This window comes from Artibeus jamaicensis, unplaced genomic scaffold (assembly GCF_021234435.1).
Source record: "Artibeus jamaicensis isolate MK-2021 breed Jamaican fruit bat unplaced genomic scaffold, CSHL_Jam_final contig_851, whole genome shotgun sequence".
NCBI classification, from domain to species: domain Eukaryota; kingdom Metazoa; phylum Chordata; class Mammalia; order Chiroptera; family Phyllostomidae; genus Artibeus; species Artibeus jamaicensis.
In genome coordinates this window covers 223,151-244,122 of record NW_026521986.1, presented here as the reverse complement: position 1 = coordinate 244,122, position 20,972 = coordinate 223,151, and the positions used below count along the sequence as shown (strand labels likewise).

Here is a 20,972-nt window from a genome sequence, read left to right as displayed (position 1 = left end):
CTCCTGCCCGGGAACCAGCAGGTTTAGGGCCAAGTTGCGCACAACTGACGGCGCCAAGACCCCTTGACAGCGGCGGCCGCGGCTGCGCCAGGGCGGAATGGGTTCCTCTGTTTCAATGAAAAGTGTGGCAAGTGCACCCTGTTGCCATTCACCACCGCGAACCTATCACTTAGCAAACTAAGCGAAAGACTCCGAAAGCTGGGCCTTACGTGGCTGCAATGTGCACCCGCAGCACCCTGCACCCGCGTCTCCTCCGCTGGCGCGGCGCCCCCAGGCTGAGGCTGTTTGGAGGCCACACCGGACACCCGGGGCGGCCGCGAGTTTTTGCAGCGGCCGAGGCAGCGTTCCGCCAGCTGCCCGGCGCACCGACATTACTACCCAGGGCCGCGACCGGCCAGTCCCGGGGGCGGGCCTCGCGCCCACGGCTCCCGCTCCCTGCTCGCGGCCGCACGTGGCCGGGTCGCCCAGACCCCTGAAGAGCGGCAGACCAGGGTCGCGCCGCGGAGCAGAAGCGAAGGGTGGGGCCCAGAGCACTGAGCCTCCGCTCTCGACAGCGGGGCAGGCCTGGGATCCCGTAGACTGCGTGCTCCATCTTCTCCAACCGCTTCGGCGGTCTTCTCCAGGATCTCAGGGTGGTGGGTGTGATAACGACGCCGTGAGGCCACGAGGCTGGCCGTGAGGTCGCTCTTTTGGCCGCAGACCCCCACCAGGGGCCCAACCTGAGTGAGCTCCAGAAGTCCAAACAACCTCCTTGCAGCTCCTGGTGCTGAAAAGACGCGGGAACCGAAGAACCGACAGTGCCGAGGGGCACTGGGGTCCTCGCCCCACTGCGCCCACCCTGGCGCCGAGGGCCTGGGCAGCCGGCTGGTGGCCCGGTCCGATTCCAACGTGAGACCTCGCCAGCTGGGGCGCCCGGATACCCTTTGCCAGGCCACTGTTAGATAACTAATAAACCAAGTGTCTTAACGTGAGTTTGAGTCAGAGTTTCGCACACTTAGGGTGCGCACATAAAGCTTTTCCCCCTGAGTTCTTGGCCACGAATCCTTGCAAGTTTGGTGAATTTTGAATTATGGTTAGAAATTTCCAGACATTAGTTCTCACTACAATGACAGTAATAAGGAATTTTTTAAAGTGTAGAGTGAAGATATTTTGGACAATTTTAAATGCACATATTTGTCTAAAAATGAAATTAGGTAATTATGAAAAAAGCATATTAATATTTTAAATTTTAAGCTGATGTTAGTCTCTAATTGAAACACATTTTCCAATAGCTCTTATCGCTGATTAAGTTGGTTCTATTTTTAATTTTTGTCTAAGTGGGCCACTTGGGATTTTAGAAAGCTAACAAGAACTCAGTCTGTTTCTTAATTACTTTAACCAAAAAGCATAGCCTTTATTTGATCTTAAAACTGACCATAGACAAGGCCTTCTGATTTTGGGATGGGAAAGAAGCAGAAGGCTTTGTACAAACATGTTTTCAAGGATGAATAATTAAATTGATTAAACCAATAATCTTTTCAAAAAGATTTTATTTATTTATCTTTAGAGGGGAAGGGAAGGAGAGAGGGAGAGAAATATCATTGTACAGTTGCTTCTCATGCGTCCCCTGCTGGGAACTGGCCTTCAACCCAGGCATGTGCCCTGACTGGGAATCAAACCAGGGTTGTTTGGTCCACAGCCCTGCACTCAATCCACTGAGCTACACCAGCCTGGGCCCAATAATCTTTTTTTCTTAAAGATTTTTTAAAATTTATTTTTTAGACAGGGGGAACACAGGGAGAGAGGGAGAGAAGCATCAGTGTGTGGTTGCCTCTGGTGCACCCCCTACTGGGGATTGGCCTGTAACCAGGGCTTGTGCCCTGATTGGGAAATGAATTGGGGACACTTTGGTTCACAGGCCAGCACTCAATCCACTGAGCTATACCAGCTAGGGTTGTACCAACAATCTTGATTCCTGATCGTTTTAATTGAACACAATGTCCCCCCACTTTACCCCCTTCATATGTATTGATAAAGGTATGGAGTATGTAACATATACATTTATTAAAAGATGCCTGAGCTGGCATCTTTTTCAGGAATTCTTAACCTGTGGTTCAAGCAACGTTTTGGAGATGGCAGTGCGTGGATAGATGGTAGAGGATGGGCAAATTGTATAGACATTGTTTTTGTGTGTTCGGTGTAATTTTTCTGAGCAGAAGATCTATAGCTTTCCTCATGTTCACAAAAGGGTCTGTAACCACCCAAATTAGCAGCCATTGGTTTTTATGATGCATGCATCGCAAGGGAAGGGCGAACTGGGAGCTGAAGATGTACAGTTCTTGGTAACAACTGGACGAGATGGTAGCCCCATGAAATTTACATCTATCCTTAACTTTTTGAAATCTTGATTTCTTTTAAACAAAGTGATTTAAAGTCTCCTTCATTTCTAAATTCTACCTAGTAAGGCCTAATTTGAGTTATTGTCCATGAGGCTAAACACATTCTAAAGCGATAAATGAAAGAAACATGAATTATTTTTATACATAAAATGTAAAGTAAAAAATTTAAGCAAATATTTTTTCAAGATTTTACTCATTTATTTTTAGATGGGAAGGGAGGGAGAGAGAAAAGGAGAAAAACATCAAAGTGGGGTTGCCTCTTGTGCACCCCCGACTAGGCACCCAGTCCACAACCCAGGCATGTGTCCTGCATGGGAATCGAACCGGTGACCTTTTGGTTCACAAGCCAGTATTCAATCCATTGAGCTGTACCAGCGCAGGGCTAAGCAAATATTTTAACAATTCAAACCAAAAAGCCTCTTTAACCGAAACAAAACAATCAACAATAACAGTAACAAAATATTATTCGGCTCTAACTAAAAATTTCAGAAAGTTTAGTGTCCACTGGTTACCTCCATCTCTCTCCCCCTGCACATATATATATTTACCAACCATGCCTAGGTTCTCAACATTTTTCTGTTGAAAGTTTTTTACTTTCCTTAAAGCTTGATGATTGTCAAACCTGGAGAAAACAATAAAGGTATTGGGATCTTCTGACTAAATTAGGAGGAGGGCGTGGTTATTCCATCCCACTGGGTTACTCCAGGTCACATGGTATAATCACCTCTAGGGGACCCAGTAGACTTAAATTAAGTATTCGGAGGGCCTGTCATTGAGAATAGCACACTGTCCTGTCCATCTTTCCCCATCTACAATCCCTAGCTTACTTCTAAACTCGTCTGAGAGGATACCTTCCATTAGTGCAAGAGGAAGCACAATCTACAGGTTTATTTAGCATTTGATCTTTGCTTAGAGGCTTCCATTTTGAGTAACCACTGCAGCAAAGATTGGGATCTGGTCCCTAAAATAGCTTGAACCAGGTGACCTCAGGCAAGTACACACAAGATACAGCAATTTATTTCATATCAGCTCCCAAGCCATCACCAGATGATAACAACCCTTGGACACCGTTAATCTCTGCTTGACTCAAACTGGTGACCGCAAGGTGAGAGGCAGGCTGTTATCTCCGAGCAATTCTTGTGGCCTTCCACAGAGTGCCAGTTGGGCCAATACAATTGAAGCCTCTTCTCCAGTGGTTACTTTTAAAATTTCATCTCCAAAGTCTTTGGTCTTCGTTGGACTAGAAGGTAGGAGGGCTTTATCAAGGAAGATGCCCAAGGGCAAGATGTGGGAGCTTAGAATCCAATACAAATTAAAAAGGTTAAAAAGGTAACTGTGTGTTCTTACCCAATAAACTTTGAACAACATCACTGTGACTATGACTAGAAAAAGCCACTAGAAATGAATGTTTTGATTTCTTTTCTCCAAACAGTAGAGGGAAAAATGCACCTTAAAAAATAAGCAGCAAAATGCTGTCTAGAATTGGTTTTATTGTTTTGAAAAGAGCTTTATTTTTGCAGTCTGTAAGGTCAGGACAGATCATTACTCATTTAGTATCAGTTCAGGATAGAAAGAGCAGCAGAAAGTGGGGTGTGGAAACAGAGGAGAACAAAGAGGAGGGGTGTACTGGTGAACAAAAGCTATCCTGTGTGTTGGTGCCCAGAGGGAAAGAGTTACCTGCAGGGGAACAGCCACTGTTTGCACTTTTCCAATATGTAGAGAGAAGAGTTTTAGCCTCATATCCCAGGGTACTCTGCTCTCGCTTGAAGTCATACAGAAACGTGCCTTTCCTGCTTGGTAGAATTATTCGGTCCCTGCTACTCCAATATCCTGGTTGTAATGATTCTGTGTAATTTTGCTAGATGTCTCTGGAGAGGACTGGCAGTAAAAAAATTGAGAGGTTTCAAAAAGATTGCAGCTACTTATTTTAATAATATGATTTTTAAGGTCCATGTGTTGAAAGTAGGTTATTGATGGTAAAAGTAAAAACAAAATATTTTAGGCATTTTTAGCAAGAAGCTCCTTTGGACAGGATCAAACATCAACTTGACATATGCAGAATTTCAGTCATTAGTGAACAAGGTCACTGAGACACCCTACAATGTTGTTCCATAACTTCATCCATTCCTAGACCCTGGGTTTGATGCCCTAGCTTTTTCATTAACTGGTATTTGCAAACCCTATCCCACTGTTTGGTATCTTCTCCCTAAAATAATACACTAAATGAACCCAAGCTATAATTACTAATCACAGGATGGGTGCATTGCACACGACTGGTAAAGGGACATCCCTTCTGATAAAAAGTCGCCAATTGATAAAGTGGTACATTTTGTAGCATCAGGCTATCTAGTCCTGCTGCTGCTTGAGGCTGGCCTTGGCTCCACGGTCTTGCTGATATAACATTCAAAAAGCATAGTATTGGCCTACACAGACAAGACACAAAACATCGTTTTTAGAGTATTTGGAGGGAATTACAGTTTCAGTACTCTCTCTCGTTAGTATCTGTCTGCTTATAGAAGTGGTCTGGACTGAGGCTAGAGAACCTAGAACGGGAGGCGACCAGGCCTGTGTTCTCTTGGCCTCGTGATGCCACATCTTCACGGTGGCGATGCTAAGGAGAGGGGTGACCTCCTGTTTTGAAGCGGTTTGCGTATATTTTAGAACAATAAGCAGGGCGCTGGACCAGGTGATGTATCCAAATAGATACATCTGCTACTTTGCAGAGGCCAGTGTTTGCTGTAGGACCAGGACTTCTCCGTTTGTGTGTTTCTTGATAACCTGAGTGGATTTGGTGCCAGGGGAAGTCTGGAGCTTTCCGTGTGGTCATCCTGCTTATCTTTTCTGAATATTTTGAACTTCACTTGAGCTTTGGATAACTTTACTCCAACTTCATATACAAATTGGGTTTGTGGTTTTGTTTTTGTTTTTGGTCTATATCTCTAGCTCTCCCAACATTGCAGAAACCCTCATACACATTATTTAATAAGGAGATGTGACTTCCAGATGCTTTAGAAATGTAAGTAAAAAAAAAAGAAAATGCAAGTTAGTACATATTGTTTGTTATTTCGGAAATTGGCCCCTACTTTCACCAGGGGAGTAGTTAAGGATACTGGTGATGTACTCAGGCTCCAGAGTTGGGTTGCCTGGGTTTCAATCCAAGGCGTTTGTCCGAAGGAAGACTGTTTAGCCCCTCCGTTTCTTAGTGTCTTCACCAGTAAAACAGGAAAAATAATAGTTTCCACTTTCCTGGCTGTTGTGAGAATTTAAAGCACTTCACTCAGTGTCTGTCATGTTCCCCTCCTTGTTACCGCTGTGAGGGTCGGTCTTTCCCATTGTCATTCCAGTCAGTCTCCAGCCAGCAAAACCGAGTCGGAGTCAGAAGTCTTGATGAGTGACTGTTGACTGTGGTCATTCTACCAGGAAAACAAGCGACATGGGTGTAACGGAGAATAGATGAAGAGTGATTACGTAATACTGCGCAATAAGTCTCAAGCTAGAGGTAGCGTAACTGCATGGTTAAATTCATTTTGTGTTGAGTCTGCCTGTATCACAAAAAGTCTGTATTTTTTGTTCAACAGTCAAAGAAATCTTAAGTCTTTCAAAATCTTCAAATATATTTGGAGACAAGGAAGTGAGACGAAGACAAATTGGACAGGGTAGTCAAGGGGTAACAAAATAAACCACCCTATTATCTTTAAATCATACTTCTAGTCCTCTCCATGTAAGATTTTAAATATTTATCCATCACTGCAGGAAGTTTTTCCCCAGTACTCTGTTCTGGGGAAAAAGCTCCGAGCACTGACCTGTTCTCACTGAGCTTGAGCAAGATGCCGGCATCTCTGCTCCCACACTGTGCAGGTTATTATAGCCAGTGGGACACGTTCATTGTCCCCTCCACACTTCCAAACCCACTGTCAAAACTTGGTTTGAATTTCCTTTTAAGATTTTATTTATTTATCTTTAGAGGGGAAGGGAAGGAGAGAGAGAGAGAAATATCAATGTATGGTTGCCTCTCGTGAGTCCCCTGCTGGGAACTGGCCTGCAACCCAGGCATGTGCCCTGACTGGGAATCGAACCGCGATCGTGTGGTTCGCAGGCCCACACTCAATCCACTGAGCTACGCCAGTCAGGGCTGAATTTCCTTTTAAACATGGCTCAAACAAGGCTGACAACACATTGCAACATTTCCCCCCTAAATGCTGCCATTTAACAAGAAAACTGAGCCAAAGTAGTTTAGTAATAAAGCGATAAAGACGTAAACTGGGCTCTTGGTTTAAAAAAAAGAGTAGGAGAATAATTGGACATTTAAAAAAGGCATTTTATGCAAAGTAACTGGTATGGATGATGACAGAAGAAGAACAGAACAGGGTAATGAACTCGTTCAAACGAATTTACTGGAGATGGCAGTTCAGCTCTACGAAGGATTACAAAGAAAAGAAGGAAGTGGCTGGAGGGGCTGATAGCTCAAGGAAGCCTGAATGGGCACAATGGACCACATTTGTGAAGAGCAAAACTTTAACCATCAGCTTCCAAAGTTCTTCAGCATACAGGTCTGTCTGTGCAAGCAATTTGTTCCAGTTCTCAAAATCAAAATGTGTCTCCAAGATCACAGATGGAGGCAAGACCTCCTTCATGATGTCTACACGGAGCGAGGGCTGAAAGCCACCTGCAAAGTGTCTGCAAAGGCCTCACCTACAGGGCAGGCAGCGGAACTGTCATCCGCTATTGATGTCAGGGTCGTCAAAGGGGCTAATTTTGAGTAAAGAGATAAAAACAAAGAATGTCTCTCAATGATGACCTCTCACAAGCTATGGAAAAGTTAGTTATTCAAGGGAAGTGGCAGAAGCTCCAGTTTGGAACACGTAGAGTTAGGGAATAAAGAACTCTTCAGGAACTGCCCAGCAGTGGGGAAGGGCTGGGTTCGCTGCTAAGCGACCTGACTGACGGGTTTCCACCCGTAATGCATCTTACTGCATGTTCATTAAACATCACGCTTATTTTTGAATTCTTTTGACAGTTACGGCACTAATGGTGTCATTGCCAGCGGGATTTCTTTCTATACATTTATATAGATTTGCATCTGTTCCACCAGGAGATGTAGTTACTTAATGAGTCAGTATTTCCCTTGAAGACATTTAGGCTTTGACCTTCTCAGGAGACTGAAAGAATTACCAAGCACATCGCCAGCTTCTCATGCCTGCCAGAAATTTCTCCGAACAGCAGACACAAACTGCATTACGAGCAATTATATGAATAATAAGATCATGATGTTTTTCTGGTCCCAAAGATAACAAAAGAGACATTAGAGTGGCTACAGGAAAAAATTCTTAGGTGTCGAGTTTATTCAAAATGAAGTTTCCACATCAACTTTCATGAGTTGTACCCATTTATTATGCAAATATTTGAGGGTCTTGTTTGTACTGGGCACTCTCCTGGGTCTGGAACACACAAGGCTTCAGTTTCCATGGAGCTTACATTATGTTTTTGGGAGAAATACCAATGGGTGGTCATAATAGGAGCCAGAAACTTCTGAGTCAAAAGGAAGTTACTGGTGGGTTTAAAGATCTATGGGAAGGTAAGTGTCAGCTCAGTGTTTATCAGCGCTCTAATGAATGAAAACATATTCCCCTCACCCCCGAAACACATTGGAGTAACATGCAGGTGTTCTGATTAGTGGATGCTCCATACCTAAGTCCCTCGGGGCTCCTGGGTGGGTGGAGGGCGGGGAGAGCACACTGGATGCTGCACGCTGAGGACATACGTGGGTCCCAGGTTCGGTGGCTGCAGCAGCTCCATATGGTGTCCTGTGTGCTGGGCTTGTTGTCTGACAGTTGCTGCTAACAAGCTTGGCTTTGGTTTGGAAGTCTTGGAAACTACCCACTCCTTCAGCCCCCTCCAATCATTTCAATCAAGCGGACTCCTTAAAAGCAGGGCTGTTAACGGAATGGCCAAAGTGTCACTGGAATAGGCAAAATCAATCATTTAGTGTTTGCTACAGACACACTGATTGCAAATTAAAGAAAACCCTTTTTTTTAAAAGAAAAGACCATTAAGAGACCACTTAATGTTTAATTACTTAATGCAGTTGGAAACTCCACTGAGTAGCAACCCAGCCAAACAGGCCATCAAAATCAAAGACAGATACAGAGGCTGGTGCCGAGTTTCCTTTTGACATTCAGATACAAAAATTCAAACCCAGGGTGGTGTATTCTCACACTCTGGGGCTAGCATAATACTTAATTATTACTGTCCCTGTGGTGTAATGTGATCTTGGAAAATGTCACACAAGAATTCCTCCAAATTGTTTGTTTCATTACTCTTCCTCCTCCTCCCCAGTTCCTATTTCTTGGCCCTGTTCTTTTCTGCAGTTGCCTTTCTCTCTCTTTCCCCTCTCCGAATAGCATTGTGAGGTTGAATTCACCAGGTGTGCAAACTTCCTCCCTCATCTGACACTTCTTTGGCAGAAAGCACAGGTAGCCCAGCAGGTATTGTCAGGGTCAGGTTAAAAAATAACAAAACCTGCCAACACAGATTTCCGTCTCATGGCGCCTGGCATCAATGGGTTCTCAAAAAGACTGCTGTGGCTTTAATATTTCCCTTTTCACAGCTGGCATGGACTTGGAAGTCCACCCACAGCTCACCACCTTTTTCCTGCTCTGGTCTTGGTGGCGAGGCAAGGATGACTGGCGTTTCCCCTGGTCCCTAGGCAGGGTGGGTAGGGACAGGAGTAGGATGGTGAGCTGCTTTATTCTATTTAGAGAAAGTTGATTAGTACAAATACTGTTGTTAGGTCTCAAATTTAAACTTCAGTGGTCACTGTTAGGTCCTTGGTTCATTGCAAGTGAGCTGACTTGATAAAATATTGAAGATTTTTAAAAAATAATTTTATTTATTTACTTTTTAGTGAGGAAAAGAGAAGGAGAAAGAGAGGGAGAGAATCTTCAATGTATGGTTGCCTCTTGTGTGCCCCCTACTAGGGACCTGGCCTACAACCCAGGCATGTGCTCTGACTGGGAATCGAACTGGCGACTGATTCCCAGGTCTGCGCTCAATCCACTGAGCTACACCAGCCAGGGCTGGAGATGTTTAAGCTAAACTTTGTAGTCATTTTTTTCAAATTTAAAACCAGAAGGATAAATAGTACTATAAGTTGTGAGTTATATGCCAGGCAAATGCCAAAGTTTTCACCTTCTAGGTAAACTTAGAAACTAGTTGATTGTGAAAGAAATAGTACCACGATATTTTTGTTTCTTGTTTTATTTTTTGTAATCTGGCAGTAGTGCTACTAGAAATGATTCTACTAGGGACAGGGGGAAGGTGAAGATACATGTCTTTAAAAACCAAACATGAGCCCTGGCTGGTGTAGCTCAATGGATTGAGCACAGCCCTGCAGACCAAAAAATCCCAGTTCGATTCCCAGTCAGGACACATACCTGAGTTGCAGGCCAGTTCCCAGCAGGAAATGCATGAGAGGTAACCATACATTGATATTTCTCTCCCTCTCTCCTTCCCTTCCCCTCTAAAGATAAATAAATAAAATCTTTAAATTTTTTTAAAAAGAGTAAGAATTGGTTAAAAAATAAAACAACAACCAGACACGCCACTGGCATCAGAAAACTTGGTCCACAGGATGTCTAGCTTCCACGGCTCTTTCCGGACGGCGTTCCCGGGCTGCTCCGTCTCTTTCTCAGGATGCTGCAGTCTGTAGTGACCGAATCTTGCCAAAAGCCAGTGCTCCCAACACACTCCCAATGCATGTTACACATTGAATGTTCAAGTTGTAAATGGTTTTCTATACACATGTTCATACTTACTTTAATACTAGAGTGGGATTATGTTTATTCACATTCCTTAATTTAATGTGCAAGTTCTTATACTTTTCTCTGTTTGCGATGAGACCGGCCTTGTTCACACTCGACTCCAGTGAAGAAATTCCTAAGGAAGGGAGATAGTGTGTGTGTGTGGATGGTGGTATATTTAGACATTGTTAGGTTTGTAGCTAAGCTTTAACGCCTCTATTCTCCTGCTCCTCCTGGGTCAGGTAGGAGGAGTAATAATGTTCTCAGTCTGAACTGCCGTGGGGCTCCTCCCGGTACTTTCCTGCTATGAAAATGTGGAGTGGTAGACACTTCTGCAACACCCTCCTCTTGTCCGCACCAGCAGTGAAGAATGAGCCGTGGTGTACATTAGAATGCAAAGCTGATTAAGATGAGGGGTTTTCATGCAGTAACACTCTTTTATTTTGAAGAACAATAGGCATCTGCTAAAAAATAAGAAAATAAAATAGTTAATATATTTGGAATAATCACTATTATTTATTAGGTGGTGTTGTATTAAATGCTACTAATTCATTAAGCCATTAAAATTTTCACCATCTAATGAACTAATTATAATATTAATGTAGAGAGAAACAAGTGTGTTTCAGAAACCAATCTTCCTTCCTTCCTTCCTTCCTTCCTTCCTTCCTTCCTTCCTTCCTTCCTTCCTTCTTTCCTTTTTCTTTCTTTCTTTCTCTCTTTCCCAAAATAGCACTGCTAAATACAAAATATTATCTACATTTAAACATCCCATGATGGGGCAAGTGATTGCAGTGTGGGAGAAAAACTGCCTCCCCTCAGATACTGGCTGACATGGCTCTTATAAGCCCCATGAACTATCCATCCCCATTTCTTCAGATGAGGTGAGCATGGCCATAAACTAGTTTCGGCTGCTGCTTCCAGTCACAGCTGGAGAATGTGACCAGTGGTTACTTCATCAGAGAGTACAGTGGAAATCAGGGAGATGCGGCAGTTAACCACCAGGAGCCTCACACTCATATGTAGCTGTGCGTCTCACACACACACACACACACACACACACACACATGCATTCTTGTTTTTTGGTTGACTCTTCATGAGTCTTTGTTATCTCACTGTGTGGTTTGAATCTTCAGGGGATTTCACTTTAAACTCATTTTTATCCCCTCAGCACCCAGCCCAGGATTTTGAATATGGCAGGTGCTTAATAGAAAGAAATCATTGATAGGTATCAGTGACTCTAACAACTGAGGGCTACACCAGGGGGCATTTATCTGTCCGTTTGGCACCTTCTGTGTGTTGACAGAGCCCTCACTTTGGTTTCTTATCTAGTCCCATGCTCTCCACCTTTCAATCTGTTTGTTCATGCTATTAGACCTACTTTTCAGAAACCAGATCTGTAACACGTAAGGGCCACAGGATAAAGGCTTAACATCTTAGCCTGACATTTAAGGTTCCATGACAGTGCTTTTCAAAGTTTAATGTGCATACAAATCACCTGGGGATTTCATCGACACAGATTCTGATCAGGTCTGTCTGGGGCTGAGGCCCAAGAATTTTTAATGATCTCCCAGGTAATGCAGATGCTACGGGTCCTGGGACCACATTTTGAGCAGCAAGTTTCTACAACACTTGGTCTGGCCCAGATGTTAAATGCCTTTTTAGCTTCATCTCAATTTACTCCCCACCCCGTACCCTACAGTCTAACACAACTGTTGTTCTTGGCATTCCCTGGCAATGCTCTGACTTGTGCGTTGATTCATGTAATACCCTTCTGCATGCTGAACCATTACTCATCCCTCCAGACAGCTCAAATATCACCATCTCTGTGAAGCCTTCCAGCTCAGCTGTCCCCCTCCTTGGCTAGCTAATCCCTCTGTCTACCAAGTTCTCACAGCACTTTGCTAATTTTGATATTCAGCACTTATTACAAGTTATCATAATTGTTTGTTTACATGATTGTCTTCTCAACTAGGCCATGAGCTACCCAGGGCAGGGGGCCAGGCATCCACTTTATAATCTCAGTACTCGGTATAGCGCACAGCACACACAAAAGTCCCTTCACAAATACTGGTTGAAGTGAAATGAGCTGAATTTTGCATTATTGCTCTTTTGCAGACTTTTAATGATGAATGTCTTTTTAAAATATATTTTATTGATTATGCCATTACAGTTGTTCCATTTCTCCCCTTCATTTCCCTCCAATGTGCACACCCCATACCCACCACATTCCCCCTCTTTAGTTCATGTCCATGTGTCATAAGTTCTTTAGCTTCTACATTTCCCATACTATTCTTGCCCTCCCCCGGTCTATTTTCTACCTACCATCTGTGCTACTTATTCTCTGTATCTCCCCCCCCCTCCCACTCCCCTGTTGCTAACCCTCCATGTGATCTCCATTTCTGTGGTTCTGTTCCTGTTCTAGTTGTTTCCTTAGTTTGTTTTTGTTTTAGGTGTGGTTGTTAATAACTGTGAGTTTGCTGTCCTTTCACTGTTCATCTTTTTTATCTTCTTTTTCTTAGATAAGTCCCTTTAATATTTCATATACTAAGAGCTTGGTGATGATGAACTCCTTTAACTTGACCTTATTTGAGAAGCACTTTATCTGTCCTTCCATTCTAAACAAAAGCTTTGCTGGACAGAGCAATCTTGGATGTAGGTCCTTGCATTTCATGACTTGGAATATTTCTTTCCAGCAAGGTCTCTTTTGAGAAATCATCTAACAGTCTGATGGGTACTCCTTTGTAGGTGACTATCCCCTTATCTCTTGCTGCTTCTAGGATTCTTTCCTTCATTTTAATTTTGGCTAATGTAATTTTTTATTTTTTTATTTTTTTAATTTATTTTTTGAGAGAGGGAAAGGGAAAGAGAAAGATTGGGAGAGAAATATCAATGTATGGTTGCCTCTTATGAGTCCCCTGCTAGGAACTGGCCTGCAACTCAGGCAAGTGCCCTGACTGGGAATCGAACCGTGATACTCTGGTTCACAGGCCCGTGTTCAATCCACTGAGCTACGCCAGCTGGGGCCCTAATCTTGACTAATGTAATTATGATGTGCCTTGGTGTGTTCCTCCTTGGGTCCAACTTCTGTGGGACTCTCTGAGCTTCCTGGATTTCCTGGAAGTCTATTTCCTTTGCCAGATTGGGAAAGTTCTCCTTCATTATTTGTTCAAATAAGTTTTCCACTTGTTACTATTCCTCTTCCCCTTTTGGTACACCTATAATTTGGATGTTGGAACGTTTAAAGATGTCCTGGAGGTTCCTACAATTCTCCTCATTTTTTTTGAATTCTTGTTTCTTCATTCTTTTCTGTTTAGTTGTTTCTTTCTTTCTTCTGGTCCTCTCCATTGATTTGAATCCCAGTTTTCTTTTCATCACTATTGGTTCCCTGTGCATTTTCATTCATTTCACTTAGTGTAGCCTCCATTTTTTCATCTAATTTGCGACCAAATTCAACCAATCCTGTGAGCATCCTGATCACCAGTGTTTTGAACTGTGCATCTGATAGGTTGGCTATCTCTTTGTTGCTTAAAAGTATTGGCTCTGGGGCTTTGAGCTGTTCTTCTGTTTCAGGCATACTTTTTTTGGTATGGTTGTGCCTGTTACATATGAGAAGCGGAGCCTTAGGTGTTCACCAGGGCAGGTCAACCCGGTTGCTGGGTTGTGACTGGGGGAAGGGTCAGAGAGGAAACAATGGCACTTGCTCTGCTCTCTCTTGGATTTCAGTCCCTGCTGTCTCTTCCCACAAGCAAATTGGGCCCTTCTGGTGCTGGTTCCTGGGTGGGTGGGCTTGTGTATGTTCTAGGACCCTGTGGGTCCCTCCAATGAACTCTCCTGTGAATCTCTCCCTGCACCTCAACCCCCACAAGTGTTTTCAATCAGTGCTTTTAGGCTTTAATTCCCATCACTGGGGCCCTGGTTCGTGTGGTCTGTCTCACTGCCCATTTTTTTGCCTGGTTTATCTGCATGCAAATGTGTGTCCTCAGTCAGCCAACCACCTTACGTGCTTCACTGGGTTTGCCGGTTTCCTCCCTGTGCCCGGGGTTCTGCTAACCACTGCTTTTTCCTGCCAAGACCCCTCTCCACTGGTGGCCAACTCTGCCCCTCTTACTGGTCTGGATGAACGGTTCATTGTTGGACAGTTCAATTTTTTTGTCTGTTTTGGTTGTGTTTTTGTTTCTAAATCTTTGTTGTCCTTAAATTTGGTTGTGCAAGGAGGCACAGTGTTTCCACCTATGCCTCCATCTTGGCCGGAAGTCCGTATGAATGTCTTGAGAGAAAACTATATCTTGACAATTGAGGGGGAAGTCACAAAGGATCATTATAATATAATAATATTAATGTTTTTTCATCAGCTATGATGTTAGCTAATTTTAATTATTACTCATAACTGCTATTATTTATCTGTTGAATGCTTACTATGTACCAGGCACTGTGCTAATCCCTTAGATATAAAACTTCATTTGAGCTTCACATCCTACTTTTAAATAAGGACATAGACACAGAATTTGGAGCATAGCTCCAATGCTGTAGCCCCAGGAAATGACAGGGTTGGGATCTGAGGCCTGACCCTTGGATCCAGCCCATGCTCTTAGCCTTTTTTGCCATTGTTTTTTTTTAAGATTCTATTTATTTTTAAAGAGAGGGGAATAAAGGGAGAAAGAGAGGGAGGGAAACATCGATGTGCAGGATAAACATCAACCAATTGCTTCTTGCATGCCCCCAAGTGAGGACCCAGCCCACAGCCCAGGCATGTGCCCTGACTGGGGATCAAACCAGCAACTTTTTGATTCACAGGCCAGCACTCAATCTACTGAGCCACACCAGCCAGGGCTTAGCTTTTTATTCTGATGCTGGAAGAATAGTCTTGTTTTAGGGTTCTGCTAAATATGCCTTTCTGGTTGGGGTATTCACCAATCACATGTGCTCTACACTCAGCAGGGTCTCACTCCAGGACAGGAAGCCTCAGCCCTTCCTGAGTTTTGGACTTCTTTGGCAGGCTGGTGATGCCCATGACTCCTCAGGATAATATTTTAAAATGCATTACAACACATAGAATTACAAAGGAAACCAACCATATTGAAATTAAATTATCAAAACAATAAAAATCAAAGGTGTGATATAGTAAGATGTGCTCTTTTTCCTAGTTTTATTGAGTTACAGTTGACACATGTGCCTTTCTATATCAATGACATTAATAATACCTAGCTATGAGTCTAATAATGATTTTAATTTTGAAGTGTGGATGGGCCTAAGCAATATTTCGATATATTTACAGCAACTAATCGATGATGAAAATATCTGTGATCTCTCTATACTTAAGGCAAAGTCACATATATGTTTTAGAATATTGTAATATGTTGCTGATATTTACAATGGAAGCAAATGCTAAATTTCCATATGAGTTTAATACAGTTAAAGATGTGATTTTTATCTCATTCAACTTCACAGACCCCTAGAATTCTGTACATGAGCATCTTGGATGTGTACGTAGGGGGGTTGGTTCTGTGAACTTCAGGTTCTAGGGAAAAGGTTCCTGACTTTTTGAGAAGGTTGGAGTACTCATAGATAAAAGGCAGTCAGGCAGAAAAAATTGTTGTATATGCACAGAAAGTCAGTGGCAAGAATATGTAGTGAAGGAGTATGATAAAGGGGGTGGGGGAGAGGGGGCAAAACTGCCCTCAAGCACTGCAGGAGGTCAGAAGCTCTTCCTTTGATGGGGGAGTCCAAAGGTTTTCAAAAGTGGATGAAAGCACTCTTGGAGAAATCTTACAGTGTGCATAAAAATCTTAGGACATGGGAGAAATTCTGTAGCTGTCTCCAGCAGAAACACATGGTAATGGGACTGTACTGAGGAGTACAGAGGGATCTGTGCCTGGAGTTGTTGTGTGATGGCAAAGTGGGCCGGGTCCCCACCTTTCTGTATCACATGCACGGATGTACAGCAGGGGTCTGCAGACTCACTAGTCTCTACCTACTCAGACTGATTCAAATGGGAACACCTGCAACAGTGCAACCCAAGCCTAGTCTACACATTTATTGACTGTGAAGAAATAGGCAACCCAAAGCTTGGAGGCACAGATGGTATTGTGATCACTGTAAATTGAAAGCTGGTCATTCCAATGGCATCAAATGCCTCCCCTGGGCATTCGAGTATACTATAGTCTGATGCATTTTTCCTTTTAGGGCCTTAACTCCCTTTTCACACATACTTTATATTCTTGGCAATCAGACCTGTCAAAATTCTATGCCCACCCCTCCTCTACACTTTCTTGTAAATCCCAACACCAATGATGCCCTTTCTCTTACCCCAATTCCCAAATCCTAGCCATCCTTTTAGGCTCACCTCAAATACTCTCTTTCATGAAGATTTTCCTACACTTGTCTGTCAAAGCCCCTCAGCTGAAAGCAATCTCTTCCACTCTGGAACTTTCGTAGCACTTTGTCTATATTTCTCTTGTGATAGATAATTTTCATGCTACTATGAACAATAACAGTTGTGGCCTTTGGAGAAAAATCGTACTGGAAAAAGTGCCCAATAATGGGAGGAAAAGCAGAATAGAGAGTAAAACACAACACTTAGAGCACTAGATACTTTTGTATTGATACACAGAATGTGAGTAATAAAGCAAACTTGGAGTATTAATCCAAGTCGTAAATACAGGGGTGGGCAAAGGTGGGTTTACAGTTGTGAGTGCACAAAACACAGTGTATTATTGTAGTATTAATTATTAATTATTGTGTTATTTATTTGTATTATAACTGTTAACCTAATTGCATAGGTATCACCTATACAGTATGATAGGATTACAAACAGAATGTGGCAAATAAAATATATTTGGTTAGAAAGAAAAATATTTCCATTAGAAGTAGAGGAAGTTTGAGAAGATACACTGTACATACCAGCTTGGAGTGACAGGATCAGAGCCCTCCTTACGAAGATTACTGTGGTGGCAGCTGAAGTGTGGATTAAAGCAGAGAGAGACTTAAGGCAGAAAGACTAGTTGGCAGGCGTTTAAATAGTCCAAGTCAGATATAATAAATACCTACTTAGGACTTCGAGGTGTCATGTCCGGGTGCCTGGCAGTACGATGACGTCTTTAAGAAGAGTACAGAAAGGATTTGGGGTCAGTTGCAGGATAAGAATGGTTTTACCTCTAAAAGCTCTTCGGGTGTAGAAAAAGTGAGAGCCTCCCAATCATGGGATAAACACTAAGTGCAACTGTAGACGGAGTTAATAGAAGTACAAAGTCCCAATCGTAACTGTAAAGTTGCAGCAAGGTCTGGATTCCCACTTTATGGAGGATTTTGATAAATATGGTGAGTTACAAATTCTCTCATTTGAAGAACACTGGAGGAAAGTTGGAATGTTTAAATCTGAGGAAGTAAATAGAAAGGATATAAGCGCCATCTTTAAATATGTGAGAAAAAGTAAAGGAGGAATTAATTATATTTTGAAGAAAGGTGGTGGGGTACTGGGAGGTGGAGCTACAAGGTGCACACTTTTGGCTTATCCTAAGAAATGATTCAGTAACAGTGAGAGGTGCCAGGTAGTGGGGGAAACTGGCCTACAGGGCAGTGAGCTCGTATCTGTGAATTAATCAAGCAGAAACAGGAGGAAGCTTCAGTCATGTTTTACAGAAGGGATTTCTACAGTCTACAGAAGGGAGTTTGAATTACAGCACATTTAGGATATTTTGCTACTCTAAAATTTTCAGGTCCTGTCCTCCAGGGAAACCTTCCTGATTTTGTTCTGCCCTGGTGGTAGCGAGACTGCTTCTCTGTGCTCATGACGCTCCCTAGGGCTACCACCCCTGTCCTACCGGTGCCACACATGGTGCTATTAGCCTCTCTGTTTTCCTCATCAGGCTGCTGTTTCTTTGAGGGTAGGGGTTGTCTTTTATCTCTACATGTCCATTGTCTAGTGCAGTACTCAACACGGAGTATTAGCACTCAGCAAGTGATTGTTGAATGTTGGAAAAATTAATGAATGAAGGTGATATACGTTCAGCTGCTATAAAATGTGGGCAAGTGGAGCTAAAGCTGGGGGGTTCAGTTTGCAAAAGTACCTTCAGTGGGAAAAATCACATGCTTTCTTTCTTTTTTCTTCCCTATTTACAGATTCAGTTATCAGACATATGAGGGAGTTTGATCATAATGGAATGAAATCATCTTATCTGAAAAGTCAGAGCATGCTTTCAGGGTAGGAGAAAAACAAGGGACTTCAAAGTTGCATTTGTTTTTTTATTTAATTAATGAAAACTTAAAAGCACAAAACATCAGGCACTATTTCAAGTTTAATAGCTGGAAACATAGCAAGGTGCCTACGGGAAAGAAGAGTATAGAGTCCACTTACTTTGTGGGCAGTTGAGAATCATGGGATCACACACACATTCTTGGGAAATCACCTGACATCGCAGGTGGTTCTCCTCAAAGATCCAGTTTCTCACCTAGCCTTTGATATTATTTGCACACTGATTACAATGCCCACAGTTGTCAGTCAGTGTTAACATACAATGTTGCTGCAATCGATATGGGGCTGAAATATACGGTTCCTTAGGTGGGGAATGGCCCAAACATAGCTAGTGCCCGAAGTGCATGGAGATGCTCGTTTTTGCTGGTTTGCCTTCAAACACATGATGTAGACCACATCCTGGAACATGTCCTATGTGTACCCCATCAACCACATGTACAATTTAAGGCTACATTCTCTCATTGTATTTCTGCTGGGGCCAATGAGAAATTGCAATTTGCTTGCAGAGGAAAGGCAGGTGAAAGTCTTCTGTAGAGGGAGAGAAGGCTGCACGTTGCTTTCCAGCTCATTTTGGGTGGCAGAGCTGTCTGTGGTCCCCTGACCTCCAAGCAGCCTTGGACAATTCTTGGTACTAAGCACATACTCAGGTCAGTGTGGTGCATGTTAATGGATGTTGTCTTAAAGATCACAGAGCTGCAAAGAGAAGTATTACCTCATAAGTGGATAGTTGCCTCTGTAATGGGAGTGGTTATAAAGGAAGTACATGAGGCACCTATTGTAAACATAAAGGTTTCCTCTCTTAACAACATTCAGATTGTAACCACGACTGAGAGTGAAGAGAAACAGATCCCAACAACAACATTAACACTCCTTCTCCAGCCTGAGTGGAAATATATTCAGCTGTCATTAGACTAACTTTCATTAATAATAAAAGAAAAATCTGACAGTTTCCAGAGGGGAGGTGGGAGGGGGATAAGGTGGGGAAAGGGGGAGGGTTGTCAAGGCACATGTATAAAGGACACATGGACAAAGCCAAAGGGGGGTTGGATCGAGGGTGGGAGGTGGGGATGGCTGGGGTGGGGCAAGTGGTAGAAAGGAAATGGAGACAACTGTGCTTGAACAACAAAAAATTTCAAAAAATAAAATAAAATTTTACCAAAAAAGAGAAGAATCTTGCATGTCTGAATCCCCTACTATGTTTGTGGTGTTACTGCGGACACTGTGGATGGACCAGACGGCTCATTCATACCATTCACCTTAAACTGCCCTATCAAAGGAAACCGAAGAAAGGATTTGCATGAAACGTAGGACTGTGTGTGTGTGTGTGTGCATGTATGTGTTCGTGTTTGAAGGATGCTGTTAACTATCAATCTGTGAGGCATGGCCTTAGAAGCTCAAGTTTCAATGTGCTGAAGGTTACATAGACCAAAGGGGGTAAATACTGCAGTAGAAACTAAAGCCTTTAGCACACCTGTGCTTAGTAGTTAGCACCTGAATATCCAAAACAAGTGCTCATGTTGAATGTACTTACAGATCTTCTACCCATATTCTTTATTCCTTCCTTTCCCCTGAACATATTCCCTCCAAATCAAAGTTACATATAGATGGTGAAAGGAGGAACTCAGGCTTATTTTTGTTCTCCATGCATGTTGTCTTATATTTCAGGGAGTTCTAGAAAACAGGACCATTTCACTTTTGCCATCAGGGATGGGCATTTCAGTGAACTGATGATGGTGAATTCTAAGAAGAGATTTAATTCAAAAGGCCAAGGGATTGAAGCACAATAGGCTTCTTTCTCTGACAAAATCTCTAAGATAGTCACTGACATCCAAGCTGACCTCTAATTAATTTTAAGTTCATTGAAAATTTGGCCTGAGAGGCTGCCAGAGAGGGACCCCAAGGGTGCGTTGCCACTCAGCTACGTGTGGACCTGAGGAAGCTGAAGCCGCTCGCTCTCCCCGTGAGGAAAGGTGGCGGTGGAGAGGGGAATGGAAGCAGATTCAAGTGTGTGACAGTAAGTACTCATGTTAGGGTCGTGGAGTGCTCTTATTTTGTCTTTACAGGCCTAAGGCAAGCACACTGCAGGCTGGCTTGCGGACTGCGTGGAGGACTGAAGAGACACCATGAATTTTCCTGTATGAGTAAGGACGTTGTGGAGGTGATCAGCTTCAACTCAGCTAATGGGGAAATACCACAACCTGAAAAAAAATGGGGGCAGCAGTTTTAAGTCGACACTCATGAACTCAGAAGTGAAGAACGAAAAGCTACCCTGTTGATCTCAAAGGCAGAGAGAACCAGAAGAAACCCCAAGGAAGGTTCCCTTCCTGACATTCGCACGGACATTGCAGACTCTGCAGGAGGAGATTGGGACTCGATAGTGGGGGGCCACAGTCCTAATCTCCAGAGTTCATTCAGGCCCCACTTGTGGCACATTTGCATCAGGGCACCGAAAGGATGTAGTCAAAACACCTGTTGGAAACTTTCCCCAAGCCACATCTTGGTCTTTCAAAAGACCAAGGCAAGGCCGAACAGCAGAGACCAGGT

General features: G+C 43.1%; 1 long non-coding RNA gene across 1 annotated transcript; it reads right to left on the bottom strand.

The window, feature by feature from the left end:
• Window positions 1-7,787: 7,787 nt before the first annotated feature.
• LOC119044930 (uncharacterized) lies at window positions 7,788-17,143 on the bottom strand. The gene is made up of 3 exons (XR_005081701.2): window positions 17,078-17,143; window positions 10,193-10,641; window positions 7,788-8,337 (listed from the first exon to the last, which is right to left on the bottom strand). It is a non-coding gene; the product is annotated as an uncharacterized LOC119044930 (long non-coding RNA).
• Window positions 17,144-20,972: the final 3,829 nt, after the last annotated feature.